Genomic DNA, 18,374 nt, shown 5'->3' with positions numbered 1-18,374 from the left:
GTTATGTAGCTTGTCCTATCACTTTTCTTGTTCTTTTGTCATTGATGACTAAGGTTTGGGTACCTGGCTGTTGTTTAGTCCTGCAAATTCTTTTCCATGTCTTTTGGAAATTTAGAAGATCATGTTGCAGTTTATTCAAACTTCAGAGCAGTCCGCACATATTATACAATAATAATAATAATGAATAATTAGCAGCGAGACAGCAACAAGCTGATGAAACATTATTGCTCAGTACGGCATAACCTGCAAATTCTAATGCATCATTACACATACCTCGAAAAAAACAAGAAAATTCAGTTGCTTTAAGCCAGAAAGAAAGAAATGAACAGAGTTACAAAACGAAATCTACTTAAATGGAAACTGTAGGTAGCCTACTCAATTTTAGCCCTATAGCCAGTCAATTTATTTTTAAATTATAGGGAATTTGTTTAAGTATGATGGGAATCGTTGTATTTTCATATTTAAATATGAAAATACGACGATTTCCATCGTACCAAAACATAGCCTATTCCCTATAATTTTTCGTTAAGAATCAATTGCCAAATCACTTTTATTAAAATTGGAAAGGACTATTTTGATGACACAGGGGTGGGGTTACATTCTCAACTCAGCTTCTTGGGTCTATGAGTCATTAATGGTAAAATCTGTGAGAATCACGGAGTAGTTGCGTTGGCAGGCAGGTTTCGTTCGTAAGAAATGATACAGGCATCTAGTGATGCCACCCTATGTTGCTATAGCGTAAATAGGCTATATAAAAATAATTACAATGAAATACAACGATTTCCCGCGTTGGGTAGCGCTGATAGTTCGCAAAAGTAAAGTGTTCCATAAGAATGTAGAAAAACTACAGATTTGCTGTTAGGATCAAACTTAAACAAAAATTACGTCGTAAAAATTGCCCACCTAGTTTCAAACTAGGAAGGCAAGCAATGGGACTAGGTGGGCAATTGCCCACCTAGCTTATATGTGAAAAGATGCTATGGCTTGATATTTAATAGGATAATCACTTTAAAATAATGGCACGATCTCAACATTTAAAGTCAATTCAAGTCAAGTCAATTTATTTGTTTCGATAGCGCCATATGACAAACAAAGTGAGTGGAATCAGTGCCGGTCTTTGGGGTGTGCAAACCGTGCGATCGCACAGGGCCCGCAATTTAGGGGGCCCGCAATTTACTCAGAAAATGCACTAATTTTGTCATTTCCAATGGAAAAATTCAACAAGTGAATTCAACAAAGGAATTAGCAAAAGAAAACATAGAGACTCAACGGGTGCAACCTATTTCGTCCGCTGAACATTTCCTACCCTGAAAAGATCGAGAAAGTTATCGAGGAGTTATCGCAAACATTTCAAAATTTCTCTCGATCTTTTCAGGGGACGAACCCAGCTAGAAAGCTACGTATATTACACGTTGATTTTTGGTTGATTTTAGGTAGTATGGTATCTTAGGTAGAATTCAGGTGTTATTAAGGAGTTTGTGTACACCAACACAAATTCACTAGTTTAAAAAACATTTTTTTAGAGACATATTTTAGCTATCATTTAGTATGACTAGTGTGTAAATATGATTCTAGAAGTTTTATCAGGGATTATTTTTTGAATATAACTCTTGCAAAAATAGCACGTGTTTTCCACGTATATTACACGTGTTCAAAATCCTATGATTATTTGACTAATTTTTAAGGTATATAAGGTAAAATCACACCCAGAAGAGGGCATACAAAAGAGAAAAAATGTTTACCCGAGCAGAAGGATGTTTTATCGGAATTTTTTATATTTTGATTATATGTTGTTTCCACGTGTATTGCACGTTTCCATCTGTTGAAAAGTAACACGTGTTTTCCACGTATATTAAACGTGTTGAAGTTCTTTCGTTCATTTGGGCAATTTTTAATCTGTGTTAGGTAAAACTACCTCCCAAGGACGGTATAAACAAAAAGAATTCTCCACTCAAGTGGATTGGTGTCAACCACACTCCTCCGCATTTTTTAGGATATAAGTTAGATTATGTGTTTTTGTAGGTGTCTTTACACGTTTTTATTACGTTATGTAAAAAGGAAACTTCATGACATTTTTTAGTCGCAAATTAATGTGATCTTTTAACGATAGTTCTTAGTGTAAATTTAAGTGGTCTCGCTTACTGATATTAAACAATTACTTACTAAGGTTTGGTACGGTAGCCACTTTAACAAGTCGAAATTCTGCCACTAAAAATGACTAGAATGAAACCGCCAACCAATCATAAGCTCCGGTTTAAGTGACGTAAAAATGGCGAAAAAAAGTTGATAGAAAGCAAATTAAGTGATGGGTTTTTTGTCAGCTGGTTGGCTTAGGGGTTTTGTCAGCTGGTTGGCTTTCATTGACGCGGGTTCGATTCCCACCACTGCTATTGCTCTTTTTCTTCTCTAATTCCAAATAAAGTTCAAAACAAGCGTTAACTCTCCGAATGAGTGCTAGAAGGGTCACAATTGGACAGTAGCCTCTTATAACAATATGTGTTATACAAATGTGTTAAATAAATACAAATGTGTTAAATTGTTGATTTCAGATACGGTACGCGGAAATTAGGTAGAATGTGGGTGTAAAAACACGTAAAATCCACCACCAAATATACGTGTAATACACGTGAAATAGTGTCGACACTTATACGTGAAAATTAACGTATAATACACGACCCAAGGAACTTAGAATCTACGTGTCAGATACGAGGAAATTAGGTGTAATGCGGGCGTAAAACACGTAAAATCCACCACCAAATATACGTGTAATGCACGTGAAATAGTGTCTACACATATGCGTGTATTATACGTGAAAATTAACGTATAATACACGACCCAAGGTACGTAGAATCTACGTGTCAGGTACGAGGAAATTAGGTGTAATGCGGGTGTAAAACACGTAAAATCCACCACCAAATATACGTGGAAAACACGTGTATTAGTGTTGTCAGATACGAGGAAATTAGGTGTAACGCGGGCGTAAAACACGTAAAATCCACCACCAAATATACGTGTAATGCACGTGAAATAGTGTCTACACATATGCGTGTATTATACGTGAAAATTAACGTATAATACACGACCCAAGGTACGTAGAATCTACGTGTCAGATACGAGGAAATTAGGTGTAACGCGGGCGTAAAACACGTAAAATCCACCACCAAATATACGTGTAATGCACGTGAAATAGTGTCTACACATATGCGTGTATTATACGTGAAAATTAACGTATAATACACGACCCAAGGTACGTAGAATCTACGTGTAATACACGTGAAATTTCTAGCTGGGAAATAAGTCGAAATTTGATTTGGTTTCTCCGATTTCAGGGTACAAAATCAGGGTACGAATTTTTCAGGGAACGAAATAGGTTGCATCCAGACTCAACATAGAGACATAGCTTTATTTCCGAAAAATGCTAAAGAAAGCATAATCTTATCCTTTTGCTATGCCACCGGACAGCACCATTTTACAGTAATATTTATACCCAAATTTTTGTTGAACATGCTCTCAGAATGCTCCAAATTCAAAGTAATTTTTCAAATTTTTCTGGGGGATCTCCCCCAGACTCCCCGTCTCTGGGTGTCGGCTTCGGCGATCACATCGTCAGGCTTCGCCCGCCGACCGTAAAACCACCGCCCTCCCCTTTCAAAATACCTAGCTACGCTACTGAATTGGATCATTGTCATTGGGGCCCGCAAAGCATATTCCGCACAGGGCTCGAAATACCTTCCCAGCTAGAAAGCTACGTATATTACACGTTGATTTTTGGTTGATTTTAGGTAGTATGGTATCTTAGGTAGAATTCAGGTGTTATTAAGGAGTTTGTGTACACCAATACAAATTCACTTGTTTAAAAAACATTTTTTTAGAGACATATTTTAGCTATCATTTAGTATGACTAGTGTGTAAATATGATTCTAGAAGTTTTATCAGGGATTATTTTTTGAATATAACTCTTGCAAAAATAACACGTATTTTCCACGTATATTACACATGTTCAAAATCCTATGATTATTTGACTAATTTTTAAGGTATATAAGGTAAAATCACACCCAGAAGAGGGCATACAAAAGAGAAAAAATGTTTACCCGAGCAGAAGGATGTTTTACAGGAATTTTTTGTATTTTGATTATATGTTGTTTCCACGTGTATTGCACGTTTCCATCTGTTGAAAAGTAACACGTGTTTGCCACGTATATTAAACGTGTTGAAGTTCTTTCGTTCATTTGGGCAATTTTTAATCTGTGTTAGGTAAAACTACCTCCAAAGGACGGTATAAACAGAAAGAATTCTCCACTCAAGTGGATTGGTGTTAACCACGCTCCTCCGCATTTTTTAGGATATAAGTTAGATTATGCGTTTTTGTAGGTGTCTTTACACGTTTTTATTACGTTATGTAAAAAGGAAACTTCATGACATTTTTAGTCGCAAATTAATGTGATCTTTTAACGATAGTTCTTAGTGTAAATTTAAGTGGTCTCGCTTACTGATATTAAACAATTACTTACTAAGGTTTGGTACGGTAGCCACTTTAACAAGTCGAAATTCTGCCACTAAAAATGACTAGAATGAAACCGCCAACCAATCATAAGCTCCGGTTTAAGTGACGTAAAAATGGCGAAAAGAAGATGATAGAAAGCAAATTAAGTGATGGATTTTTTGTCAGCTGGTTGGTTTAGGGGTTTTGTCAGCTGGTTGGCTTTCATTGACGCGGGTTCGATTCCCACCACTGCTATTGCTCTTTTTCTTCTCTAATTCCAAATAAAGTTCAAAACAAGCGTTAACTCTCCGAATGAGTGCTAAAAGGGTCACAATTGGACAGTAGCCTCTTATAACAATATGTGTTATACAAATGTGTTAAATAAATACAAATGTGTTAAATTGTTGATTTCAGATACGGTACGCGGAAATTAGGTAGAATGTGGGTGTAAAAACACGTAAAATCCACCACCAAATATACGTGTAATGCACGTGAAATAGTGTCTACACATATGCGTGTATTATACGTGAAAATTAACGTATAATACACGACCCAAGGTACATAGAATCTACGTGTCAGATACGAGGAAATTAGGTGTAATGCGGGTGTACAACACGTAAAATCCACCACCAAATATACGCGGAAAACACGTGTATTAGTGTTGTCAGATACGAGGAAATTAGGTGTAATGCGGGCGTAAAACACGTAAAATCCACCACCAAATATACGTGTAATGCACGTGAATAAGTGTCTACACATATGCGTGTATTATACGTGAAAATTAACGTATAATACACGACCCAAGGTACGTAGAATCTACGTGTCAGATACGAGGAAATTAGGTGTAATGCGGGTGTAAAACACGTAAAATCCACCACCAAATATAGGTGGAAAACACGTGTATTAGTGTTGTCAGATACGAGGAAATTAGGTGTAATGCGAGCGTAAAACACGTAAAATCCACCACCAAATATACGTGTAATGCACGTGAAATAGTGTCTACACATATGCGTGTATTATACGTGAAAATTAACGTATAATACACGACCCAAGGTACGTAGAATCTATGTGTAATACACGTGAAATTTCTAGCTGGGTTAAGACCGGCACTGGTGGAATTGTTAACTTAAAACGATACATTGTGTTACTGCTGGCTATATCATGGCCCAATCAGGGTGGTAGTGAAATATACCATAGACTTGACAGCCATCAGCCCAACAATAAATTAAACAATTTTTAAAATTCTATTGCCGTCGCTTACCGAAAATTAAAAAAAAAACTTCAAAAACATACCGTATAGTACTAAATTACTTAGTAGGCTAAATTTATACAGCACATTCAAAAATAATCAAAGAAATATTGTTAGAATTTATATTTTGGAAATGTAGTTGTATTTCAATATTGAAGCTAGACGCTGTTATATTTTTTATCATGTTTTCGAAAAGATAGCCTATAAGAAAGCCTTTAAAAAAAAACTGTGCCTCAATAGCTTAACCCTTTCATTCATCTTGTATCATATATGATACATTTTTCAAAGTCTTGTTCTGCAGCCCCTTATTATTTTTTATTTGTCAACTAACTTGGTATCATGCCTGAATGAGTGTGGGAATGAAATTCAATCAAGTGTGACGAGTGATTTCCTGCTTGGCAAGAATTACTGGTGGTCAAAGTACAAGGTTGTTGACTTAGGCTATGTGCATGTCAACTTAGCCCTGTATTTCCATCTGTACAGCTTGAAATGTTTCGATTTGTAGTGGGGGGACATTAGAGACTTCGTACCATGTTATTTAGCAGGTATTGGACTAGATTCTCATAAATTATTGGTACTTTTTGACATGTGTATCAAATATGATACAGAATGACTCTATGGTTGTGGAAAATAAAATGAAAGATACTTGTTGCACATCAAAATTTTGCATAAAATGCATGTTTGAGCTAAAATAGAAACTGTTTTCATCACTTCCATTCATTGTATATCTAATGTGTGTATGTAACATGTTTGTTAGGATCATTTTCTGCTATTTGCTTCTTTTTTTGGGTAAGCCAAAGGCTTTTTAGCCAATGCTTGGTAAAATTTTGGGGGAGAGCTGCCTGCAGGGGGGTTGCAAAATGCAAAAAAAACAAGTTATAATGTCTTGCAGTTTGGTAGTAAATGCAATGTAAGCTTTCTAAGCTATAAATGTAAGCTAAAATGTTATCACTTCTTACATATCCTGTGTTTTGTTGTAAGACACAATTTTGTCATTTTGCACCCATGTAGTCATATTGTATCATATATGATACAAGCAATTTCTGCCAAAGTAAAAATTTTTGGAATACAAAATGTGGTTAATCATGTTCAGTGTACTCAATTTACCCAGAATTACACAAAAAATAATAAAAAAAGTGAAAAAAAATAATTCATGATTGAAAGGGTATGCGTGAATGAGGTGTTAGAATGCTAACTGTTTTCAATTCAGTTCAGTTATTCTGCCAGCTTATGCAAGCAATTCGTGCAAGCAGTTTGAATAGCCAACTCATGACGTTTTAATATTGCACATTATTTCCGGTTTCTAAATGAAGCTTTGGCCGAGTTGCCGTTCATTGGAACTGATTCGTTGCTATTGCAGCAGCAAATGGAATATTTCTTTAGCCATGACTTAGCCTACTAATTTTTTGTAAACTGTTTAACATAAAGAAAAATGGTTGTGTTTAGGCCAAAAGAAGGTAGCTTGTAGGCTATAGCTTAGACTACAAAAGACAGCCCATTGGCTACGCAACGGCCTACCGCATTGAAGAATATAAAAACTCGTCAGTTTGTAAACTATTGGTCTGTTAAAGCCGCAACTTTTTCCTTATGAAATATCTCAGTGACCAAATTCGAAAAGCAACCACTTGGAAATGATACGCTTGCCCCGTTGAAACAACAAAAAATAGGCGAAGATCATGTTTATCATAATTTTATTGAAGCTATCTACTACTTGATCAGTTGTGATTTCATTACTTAGGCCAAGTTATCACATAATTGTATTTGTTCGGGTTTTGCTTATAATCATCTTGCTTTGTTTCTAAAGTAGAAATTCAGTTGAAAGCTTGACAAGTTCCAAATAGTAGCCTAGAAGAGTGTATGAAATATAGCAAAACGATAATAACTTTGCTATTTTTGAAAGATGTCTACCAAGCATATGACTTTGGGAGAACCAGGAAAGCATGACATGGTCCAGGAGGACTGGAATAATCGGGAGTACATTGAACTGGTAGTCGGAAGCATCCGGAAGATTTCAAGTTTTCTAAATGAGTTTGACTCTTCCTGTCGTCATCGGCTTGCACTCTTAAATCAGAAACTCTCGCTTTTAGAACACAGACTGGACTACATCGAAGCGAGGGTCGATTCAGGCGCGAAACTGACGTAACAAAGACACCCATTCTCACAATAAACTTTCAAGGGTCCAGATTATTCAAAAACAAATAAAATGTAAAAATTAGTTATTTTCTAGCCCTTATAGTTATGGTAAAGATCCACCATAGCCTACTTGTTAGATAATAAATAGAGCTATAAACGGTGGAAAAACAAATAGTTTCTGATCTTCCAAGTTTTTTGAGAGCAAAACCACATAGCCTACATGAATTAGAAAAGTGAACCCCTGCCGTATTCTTTTCTTAATGAATGGTAGCTACTGGTTGTTGCAGTTTTTTAATTTTTCCAAGATGTTGCGACCGTGCTAAAGTTTTTTACTCGATATGGGCTATATTTTTTTCAATAACTTATGTTACTATTCTTTTTCGCTTTCTTATCGTTCGAGTTTTGCCGTTTTTACATTTTTTAGACCTCTGCTATTGCTTGACGATTTGTTTTATGTGATGTTTAGAATTAGTACAAATAAAGCGAACTTTTAACTTCTTCTCATTCTTTGAACGGTTTGAGAAAATGATTCCATTCATGAACCGATGACCTGACCTTCTCCTGCACTGGAATTTTGAAAATGAGTAGATTGTTAGCCCTGCTCGTAGCCTATACCAATAGCCTGCAGCGTCTTAAAAAAATTGTAATTTCATTCTTTTATTGCTGGAAAGCTATTTAGTGACTGCAACTTTTATTTGGTCAAACTTGCTTCATTCATTTTGTGCTGCTATGTTCCTGTTACTAATAAATAAACCATTGATTGATTGATTATTGTGACTTAAATTAAATCATGCACAAAGTAGGACGTTGGTCTACAATTTCCAAGGTTGTTTGTTTCAAAGTAGCCTACGTCATAGTCATCCAAAAAAATGCAGATCACGTTTGATATGCTGCAGGCCTAATTATTCGCTTGAGATCTTATTTAAAATGTTTGAAATACATTTTGTGGAGGCAAAATTCTTTGTTACGATCATTTTATTTTGCTTCAAATAAAATTTTTAATAATTACAATGAAAATAACCAGGCCAGTTAAGAAGCCACATAGAGCCGGGAAGGCCAATGATATTCATAGGCCCCCAAAACAAATGTAGCCTATAAACATCGCTAAGCAAGTGTGGTTTACTGTAACAAAAAATATAGGCCACATTTTTTTCAACTTTTTGGGTCTCCTGGAAAGGTTTCGGGGCCTTAAGATTATTTCGAGACTGAGACCAAAAGTAGGCTACTACGTGGAACCCCTTGTCAAAGCTACGGAGAAGAAATTTGCTTCATTCCAAAGAAAACAAATATGTTGTCCAAATAATTGAAATAATTGACCATAGTTGACTCCCATTAATTTGTACGCGAGGTGGCACAGCTTTACATCACAAACAAGCATTGTATGAACAAAAGAAGTCAATGTTATTCTTATGAAGATGTCGTCTTGAAAAAAGTTGTTGCCTCATTTAAGCGTTTCAGATAGACTTAGGCTATATAATTTCTAAAACCAAAAACAAACAAAGTACGGTATGACAAAGCCTCTGCTATCGCATTTTTCTAGCAGTTTCGCATATTTCTAGCGGCTTTTGACGCAGGGCCGGTAAGGGAACGTTCAAATATTACGTAACGCCTTCGAGGGGGAGGGGGGGGGGGTTTATGCAAAGCGTTACGTTAGCGTCACATCGGGGGGGAGGGGGTTCAAGCAAAACGTTACGTAACGCTTTCGAGTACGGAATGGTAGTTTTTTGTGCTGAATTCGTAGTGAAAAAGCGTTACATGGGGGAGGGGGGGATTGAAAAAAGCGTTACGTTGGCGTTACATGGGGGAGGGGGGGGTCAAAAATTCGGAAAAAAAGCGTTACGTAATATTTGAACGTTCCCTAACCGAAATTGACAGAGTGAAATTGACAGAGTGAAACTTCTAATTGTTGAAGTCTTGTTGCCGGGGAATTATTCCATCCACTAGGTGCCACTGAATGGAGAGGAGTCCTGAAATGCGTTGCTGAACCAGCCCCACTTGATCATGTTCCGACGACCTAGATGGTTTGGCGATCGAAAGGTCGCCAGTTCTACACCGCTATAGAGCATGTAGTTGTGTCTTTGGAAAGACACTTAGACATACCGTTGCTTGTGGAGTGGCACCTCTTCGACTTTTGCCGTTGATTTCTCTTATGTATGATCAGTATGCTGCTCTAGAGAGAAATGCCTTCTTAGCGCTATGGCCTGCTGAGCTGAATGTGGACAGTGGACACTAGTCACTAAAGGCCACCTTCTTAGTTTAAAAATAATATTTGCTCAATGCATCAATGCTGCTTTTACTTCTTTGCTTTTAGAAATCAAAAACAATGTGCACAGTGACATCACATTAGTCTCCGATTAAACCCACAAGAAATAAATTTCTGATGTAAATTAACATCAGAATGGAAATTCAGTCATGCAGCTTAGATGAACGGAAACACCAACCCGTGCAGTATATTCCCAGACAGAAAAATCTGTCATTTGTACATTGATTCAACGTCCGCAGACGTTGCAATCCAGACAAATGTTGAAATAACAGCAGCAATACGCTTGTTCATCGTAAGGATTTCGACTTTGTAATTATTTTCATGTCAACGAGCAAGATTTAGTGTTTGCATTTATTTATCCCAAAGCAGAATAATATTGAAAATTATTTCACAATTACAGTACTTGCTGATCATTATTAGCCTACAAGTAGCCTAGAATGAGCTACAATAAGCTGCAGAGCAATAATTGCCAGAAGGCACTACACAATATTCAAAATCTAACGTCAGGGGTAAGTCTTCCAGTTTTTTTTTTGACAAACTAAAACAATTTGAGAACTAAGGCATTCGTCAATTCAAATCACTGATTCCTAATCCGGGGAATTCCAACTTCATAAGTGGAAGTAGGCTCAGCATTCAGCAACAATCTGAAAGCTAACATCGTTGGGATATCTACTTATTTAATGTTTTGAAACTGTTCTTCAGTCGCTTGAAATAGAGATCATTTGCTCATTCAAAAAATATAGGCCTACAACAGGAATAAACGGTAAACAATAAACTACTAAGACTGTTTTTAGGTTTGTGATAACGGGTTCAAAAAAGTCACAAAAATCAGCATGAAAACGTGCAAAGTTGGAAACAAAATTTGGTGCGCATTAACAAATCCAAAAAAACAAACCATGAAATAAATTTCTATTAAAAAAGTTTTTTTGCGTTTTTTTACGCTTGACTATTCTGGAGCTGTTTGTTGCTGATGATGAAAATGTCTCTTTGTAGCTATTCATTCATTAACATTCAAAATATTCCATTTGACTGAACATTATCACTAGATAAATTATTTTATCACCATGGTCATGTACGGGGCTCAGGAGCGTAGTTTGCACTGTGGATTGGCGTTGTATATATGCTTTTATTATTATTTATACTTCAAGATAAATCTCTGCACCTCAAGCAGGCAACGTCAATGGTTCCGGCAATTATTCAGCATGCGAGATTATTAAAAGACTCGATCAAAAAAGACAAAGGCAGGGAAGCGTAGATGAAATATTAGATTTTGTCATAAAGAGGAATCTTAATGGGGAAATGAGAAAGAGACTAAAGGACGAAATGTGCAAACTAGAGAAGAGCAGTGGACATGAGGCAAAGAACTAACTACCCAGAGAGTAAAATCTATCACTTTTACATTGATTCAACGTCGGCATATGATAGATTTTGCTCTCTGGGTAAATAGATAATTCACGGCTACTCTTCACAAACGTTAAAACAATTCAATGTTTTGAAATAAATAATTCATGAGCAGAAAGTGAAACTTTATACAACAACGCAGGGGGATTTGCTTTCCTTGAACGGGTTAGATTTGTCTGATCTTGCGAGGAAGAAGTCTTCTAGAACATGGGATTGGCAGAATTCCGCTAACTCCGTTGCGGATTGAGAAACTTTCATCACATTGGTCCGATCTTTTTCCGCTCTCAGCTCCCGGATTTGCTTCTCCAGCTCCAAGATTCGAGTGGCGTTTGATGACATCACTGCTGAATTGTCTACAAACAATTATAGGCTATCATTCAATGTGTTTGTTTAATTGTAATTTAATGCCCGCATTTACTACAGGCAGTTCTCCCTGCCATCACCGTATTTAAGGGGTGCTAATGAAATAGTTAAACCGAGCTATTTAATATAGCCTAAACATAAATTTATTGCATTGAAAAAGGTAGACCGCTTAACCTGACTATGAAAGCATCATGTTATTTCATTTTCGGCAAAGCATTTGGCAACTCTACCCAGGAAATGGCAGGGTGGACCAATGCAGTTAAGTAAATTTGCTATGATCTAAGTAGAGCAGTGGTTCTCAAACTGGGGTCCGCGGGCCTTTTGGGGTCCGCGAGACAGTTTTCTAGGACCGCAAAGCATCTTCCAAAAAAATTAACACGATCCCAAATAAAAAAAAATTGTGGAAAGTAAAAATTTTCCGGCAACTTATTTTCCAAACCAAACTTAACAGATATATTTTAATAAGTTGGCTTGGCATCCCTCCACACAGTTTTTTAAACCTGGCTTTTCGTTTGATTGTGATAGCCTTTGTTTCGTTTTTTATCGTCTTTGTGACATCAAGGGGAGTGCATAGTTGTGACGTACTCCGACAACACTCGTGTTTACCAGATCAAGAACAGAATTACGAAATATAAATGACTAAAAAGGAAGTAGGCGAAGTTGATTAAGGCTGGTTATTTTTACTAATTTCAGTTTTGATTTGAATGCTTTTCCGAACTTTTAGCTTTTTTAGCCTGAGTCAAATTAACCTAAAATTAAGAACTTTTTAACTTTACTAATTGAATTTTTAACTTAAATTTGAGTAGGCCTACAAAAAGTGAAAATGGCTCAGCCTTGAAAAAAATTAGGATGCAATGATTCCTATGTTCAATTTGGTTTCACTGTGATACAATCTGGAGGAGAAGAAAGGCCGCAGTGCGTGGTATGCTGTAAAGTTTTAGCAAGTTCTGCTCTATAACCTAGCAAGCTGAAAAGACATTTGGTAACACATCAAGATCATATTGAACCAAACGGAACCTAACATAGAACTGATAACACCCAAGCAGGTGCACCCATTTTATTGACGTGTGCATTTTTGATTGCATGTAACAATTATTATTTACCGTTTTTGCTAATTTACCGTTTTGGAGGACCCTGAGTCGTGGAAAAAATCGCAAGGGGACAGTTCAATTGATTTTTTGAAAAATTTTGAGAACCACTGAAGTAGAGGGTTAAAACATTGGTTTTAAAAGTAATTTTCAATCAATATGCAAAACCTAGCCTAATTGTTTTCTTGCGCCTGAATAACATGGTTTGTAACATAACTTGTTCTGACAACAAACCTGGAAACGCACTGGACTCTATTTAAGTCTGACAACACATAAAACAATAAAACAACAACACACTGACTTCAGCACCATTCGTCATAGCACTGTGTTCCGAAAGTTAATGCATATCGCTATTACCGCAGCAAACTCGCAACATCAGGCTAAAACAGGTCGTTAATATCTACATTGTGAAGTAAGCAACGATCATGCTGCTAAAAGCGAAACTCAATTTATTGTAAAAATGTTTTATTGCAAACCTTCTATCTGTTAATAATCAATTTGTTGTATTCTTTAGAAAACTGCATTATTGCTCAAACTTTCCGTCTAGCTTTTTTTTTCAAAAATAAGCAAAGCGCATTAGCGAACCAGGCAGGGAACTACCTGCTATGACGTAAGAGATTCACCCTAACGTGCAATGCCATGCTCCACTGCGGAGACGAGCACTCACAAGACAATCATTATCTACGGTGTAACCTGGCTGCGTCTTTGACACTCGGGGCCTTGTTACCGAAATGACAAATTAGCTATTTCCTGCAGCACTACAATAACAATGTGTACTGTGTAGGAGCCAAACAACACCAAGGGAACTTTTATCAAAACAACTTTGAAATTTTTTCACACGTTGGCTTGAGACTCAGCTAGATGTGGCCTACTACTAGCCAAGAAACTCTTTCCGTTTCCTCTACAATACTTCCAGTTATATAATATGAAACCAAGGAACTTTCAGAAATAATTAATTAAACTACCATTCAACGTTTTATAGAAATGTCGGTCTGGAATTGCATGCGGGAAGTGATTTTCTGATGTCTCTGGATTTATTAATATTCAATTGAACACTGAGAATATGTCCTTATAATGTTTGTAATGTATTGTATTGAGTTTAAATTTAACCGTTGTTATTGCGTTCATAAACGTAGTTGCACTGATGAGAATTTAATATTCGAAAACGCGTTCTGCAACACTGTTTTTTGCACTCTGCAATGCCTGATGCAGATTTATCTGTAGATTTCCATCACGCATTGAAGCGGTGATCTGATAATGAAATTTTCTACGGTTCGAGAAAAAGTTTTCTCTGCCTATAAAACGTTGAATGGTAGTTTAATTAATTATTCCAGTTATATGTTTTACCTTTGGGATGCTTCTTTTTCGTCGAGTGAGCCTGTGGTTCCAAAGGTATATTCTTTTAAAACCTTAGATTTGCGATGCTGTTCTATTTTTTTTTTTGCTTAACGACAAAGTGGTGCCAATATACCACACGAAGTAATTAACATAAAAAGTTTAATTGAAATAAAAAGCTCAACATCTTTAAATATTTTGTCAAATCTGACTATGTTACTGATTGTTGTGCCTTTGTGATAAACTTTCTGCAAACAAACAAACAACAAACTTTCTGACAATGCTTTCCACAGCCGTTTGGCTCGATAACACTCACCTGAAGTTCCAATAGTCTTGAAGATGAGGAAGCGCGTTTATTTTTCTTTAAAATGTAAACACAAGCGATCTGCACAGCACTCTTGCACTACTTGCAAACCTATTCGAGCATTTAAACGGCTGTGTTGCTGCAAATAATCTGGAGATGAATCAATGCAAGTTAGTGAGGTGTGTTTGTTGAGTCATAGGATGTCACACCACGTTGTGGAAGCCTCGTTCTCTGCCGCACACTGTTCTGTTGCGTAAACAATGGGACAAAGTATCGCTAGTTCTAATATTTTGTTTCTAGGTTTTTCACCACAAGAAAATAACTGGATTCTTTGAAATGAAACGTCAGATACTAAGGCGACCAATTTGTCCATTCGAGTTTCATACACGCCACTTTTGGTCAACCTGCAGTGATAAATTATCCACGTATCAGCTTCTTTAATCTCAACCCTTGCCAAACACACCAAGACCAAGATTACGTCAGCAAAAGCTAAAGTACCGAAAACAGACGGTTTTGCAACAGATTCTGTGACAAAATAGTTTCCATCAAAGTTTCGCTTCTCTGGTTAATTTTATTTTCCTGAGTAAGCCTCGTAGACAACTGAAAGTTTCGATATATATATTTTTCGTTTTGTTTGTTTTATTTCAGGTAAAATATTGTTAAATCAGCTCAGTGGCTGAATGGTTAAAGTATTCACTTCTGAATTAGTAGACATGGGTTCAATACCCTGTCGGGTCATATCTTCAAGCTTTTCAAAACTGCTACTGAACTTTATTCCTGTTTTGCATTCAGTGATGGATAACCTGCTTCTTGCCTTCGAGACCAACCCAGGTTTTATTGTTAGATCCAGTCACAGCAGCCAATCGACGATGGCGAGTTCATAGGTCCACATGCAGTGGCGTACGCAGGATTTTCTCAAGGGAGGGGGGGGTGCATTGACAGTAGCGTAGCCAGGAATTTTGAAAGGGGGGATTTTAACGACTGGCGGGCGGGCTGGGGGGTTGTAACTCCCAACCCCCCCCCCTGGCTACGACACTGGCCATTGATATCCCAGACGTCTTCATGATATCCCAGTATGGTTTTAGTTTAGACTTTATCCATTTCTTTCTCACTATAATAGGCTTACAGAACGCTATGCTACATTGGCATACCTGGGGTGGGGTAGGTGGATTGGGCTATGTATTTCGTATTGGCTTAGTCTATAGAACAACATTGCTAATTGCTTTGACAGTGCAATCCAAAACATATTAAATGCTTTAATCTACGTCGTTAACTACTAAAACATTTTCAAGGGGGGAGGGGGGGCATGGCCCAATGGTGAGTGTATTGGACATTAATAGATAATGAGGCGTGCAGTCTGAAAATCTGAGCCACATGCACAAGATGGTGAGTCGGCGAGGCCCCATTGGGAAATGTTGTTATTGTAACGGCAAATAAATTGATTTACGATAATAATGTACTCAGTTGCGCTTCTATGAGACTGCACTGACACTGTCTGCCTCACAAAGCGCTGAGAGTAACGCATATCTGGAATGGATAGCACAGAAACAGATTGTCATTGGCTACTTGTTCGTGCTATAGAAAACAAACTCTTTTTCAAAACATTGGCTTCTTAACATTTGTGAAACTTAACCATCTCACCATTGAGCTTCTCTAAGCTTTTGTCAGAACAATTTATGAATTCTGTATTATCTGAGCTATCAGGTACTCGTTAAAACCTGGATCAACAAAATGATTTGATCAACAAGTAACTTCCGGGCGCTATGCGTAGGTACACTTTCTTTTCATCCATTCTGCAACGTTTATCCGATGAAGTAGTAAATTAAATCAATGTCAGTGAAGCATTGAAACATTAATATATCTGCTTCTTCTTTCCAACACAACGGATAATTACTATGGTTAGCATTAAAAAAGCTATCTTCTATAAACGTACCCCCAACTGTTGATGGTTCAGTTGTTCTGTAGCACTTTCTTAAGCTTCAGACAAGTAAGAAGACTATCCAACTATTGAAATTTTTCTTTGAGAATTCCTTTGGCCAGCACCTGGAACTTTGTTGGGAAATCAGATTCGCAAATACATCTGTGACGTGTTGCTGTGCTCATAAACATAGAGCTGTTAACCGCGCAAACTTTAAAGCAAGATTCATTACTTTGTTCGCTCCTTATGTTGCTCGTGGGTGAGTTCATAAAGAAATAAAGAATTCTGTGCGAACGTTGCAACAGCGCAAGACGCCCACCGGCATTCCACCAATTGTTTTGTCGACCTCACGCCTAAACCGCCCCTGACGTCACAAAGGTACTTCATTGCAGAATTCAACGTGATTTAACTTCAGAACTTTTACAACACGGGATTACTTTCCACCAGTGTTGTCAGATTGGGCGATTTATCTGCAATTGGGCTACTTTTAGTTGGGCTTGGCGCCAAAAAATGTTGGTTTGCGACTTGCGCTTTTTTGGGCTACTTTCAGTCTCTTATTTGGCGCGATACGGCGCTTAAATTTGGCAGAACTTTAAGTTGTTTGGCAGTGAATTTTGAGTTGGCAGAATTGAATAATTGGTAGAATCCGACGAGCCTTTGAAAATGTTGGTAAAGTTTCGGTTTATTACGGAAAAAATGACGTTATTTTTATGATTCGGCGTGAAGATTGATTTTACCGCTGATCATGAGCAGCTTTGACTGTTGTTGCATTAATGCTGTATTTATTTTCATCCGGGAAAACGGAAGGACTGACTGGTGAGTGGCGAAAGTGAAATTGCACTTGTATCGAATATCGGAAATTATAGTTATGATCTTTTTAGTGCCATAATTTTTGAAGCTTTTATTGGTGTCTAAGCTATAAATTAAAGTTGGAAAAATTGAATGTCAGTGGAGAAATATACTGAATGTAAACTGGTCTTCCTTGTATGATGAAAAAACAATGATAGATTGTTGTAGGCTACTTTTTGTACCAAGGTGTACGAGTTTAGAAATGCTGCAGTGCAGGGGAGTATAAATTTAGAGAAGTTGCTCAATTGGCACTAACAATGTATATCAATCAGCAATGCATTGGTTGAGCGAGCATTTTCGAGAGTTTCTGCAATCAAAACCAAACTGCGAAATCGTATGGGACTTCAACTTTTGTCAGCGATTTTGAGGATCAGAACTCTGCTGCAACAATTGGAAAAATGACTGGTTGATCCCCGGTCATCAGTGCTGAAGTATGATAGCTCTATTTATGAAAATGAAGCTTCAGCAGTTGATGAAAGAATTTTGTCGGGTCTTAGTTCTTAGTAGTTCATCTGAGTTGACAGGCTTATGCTATGCGTTAGCATCTACTATGGAACCATTTGTATCTTGAATTTGAAAATAGGAATTTGTAGGAAGTCTGTATAGCATTGTCCCATCTAAGTTTTTTTCTATTGAACAATGCTTGATTCAATATTGAACATTCTACGGTACTTCTTGTATGTTGTAACAGTGTATGCATTTTGTATCTACACAATCAGCATGATGGACAAAGATGTTGCTTTGTCCATGACTCTTGGGGGCATGCCTCAAAACCTCCCTAGAAAGCTTGCGCCTTCGTCGCTCGATCGTCGACGTCGCGACGGCAAATTGGGCTACTTTTAAATCGCTTTGGCGCATTTTTGGGCTCTTTTTTTTCAAAAAATCTGGCAACACTGCTTTCCACAGCGAACTCACAGCATCAGGCTAAAACAGGTGTTCAATATCTACATTGTGAAGCAAGCAACGATCATGCTGCTAAAAGCAAAAC

The sequence above is a fragment of the Aplidium turbinatum genome, chromosome 13, assembly GCF_918807975.1.
Source record: "Aplidium turbinatum chromosome 13, kaAplTurb1.1, whole genome shotgun sequence".
Taxonomy (NCBI): Eukaryota; Metazoa; Chordata; class Ascidiacea; order Aplousobranchia; family Polyclinidae; genus Aplidium; species Aplidium turbinatum.
The sequence above is the reverse complement of the archived record's forward strand: the minus strand, read 5'-3'. Positions refer to the sequence as shown.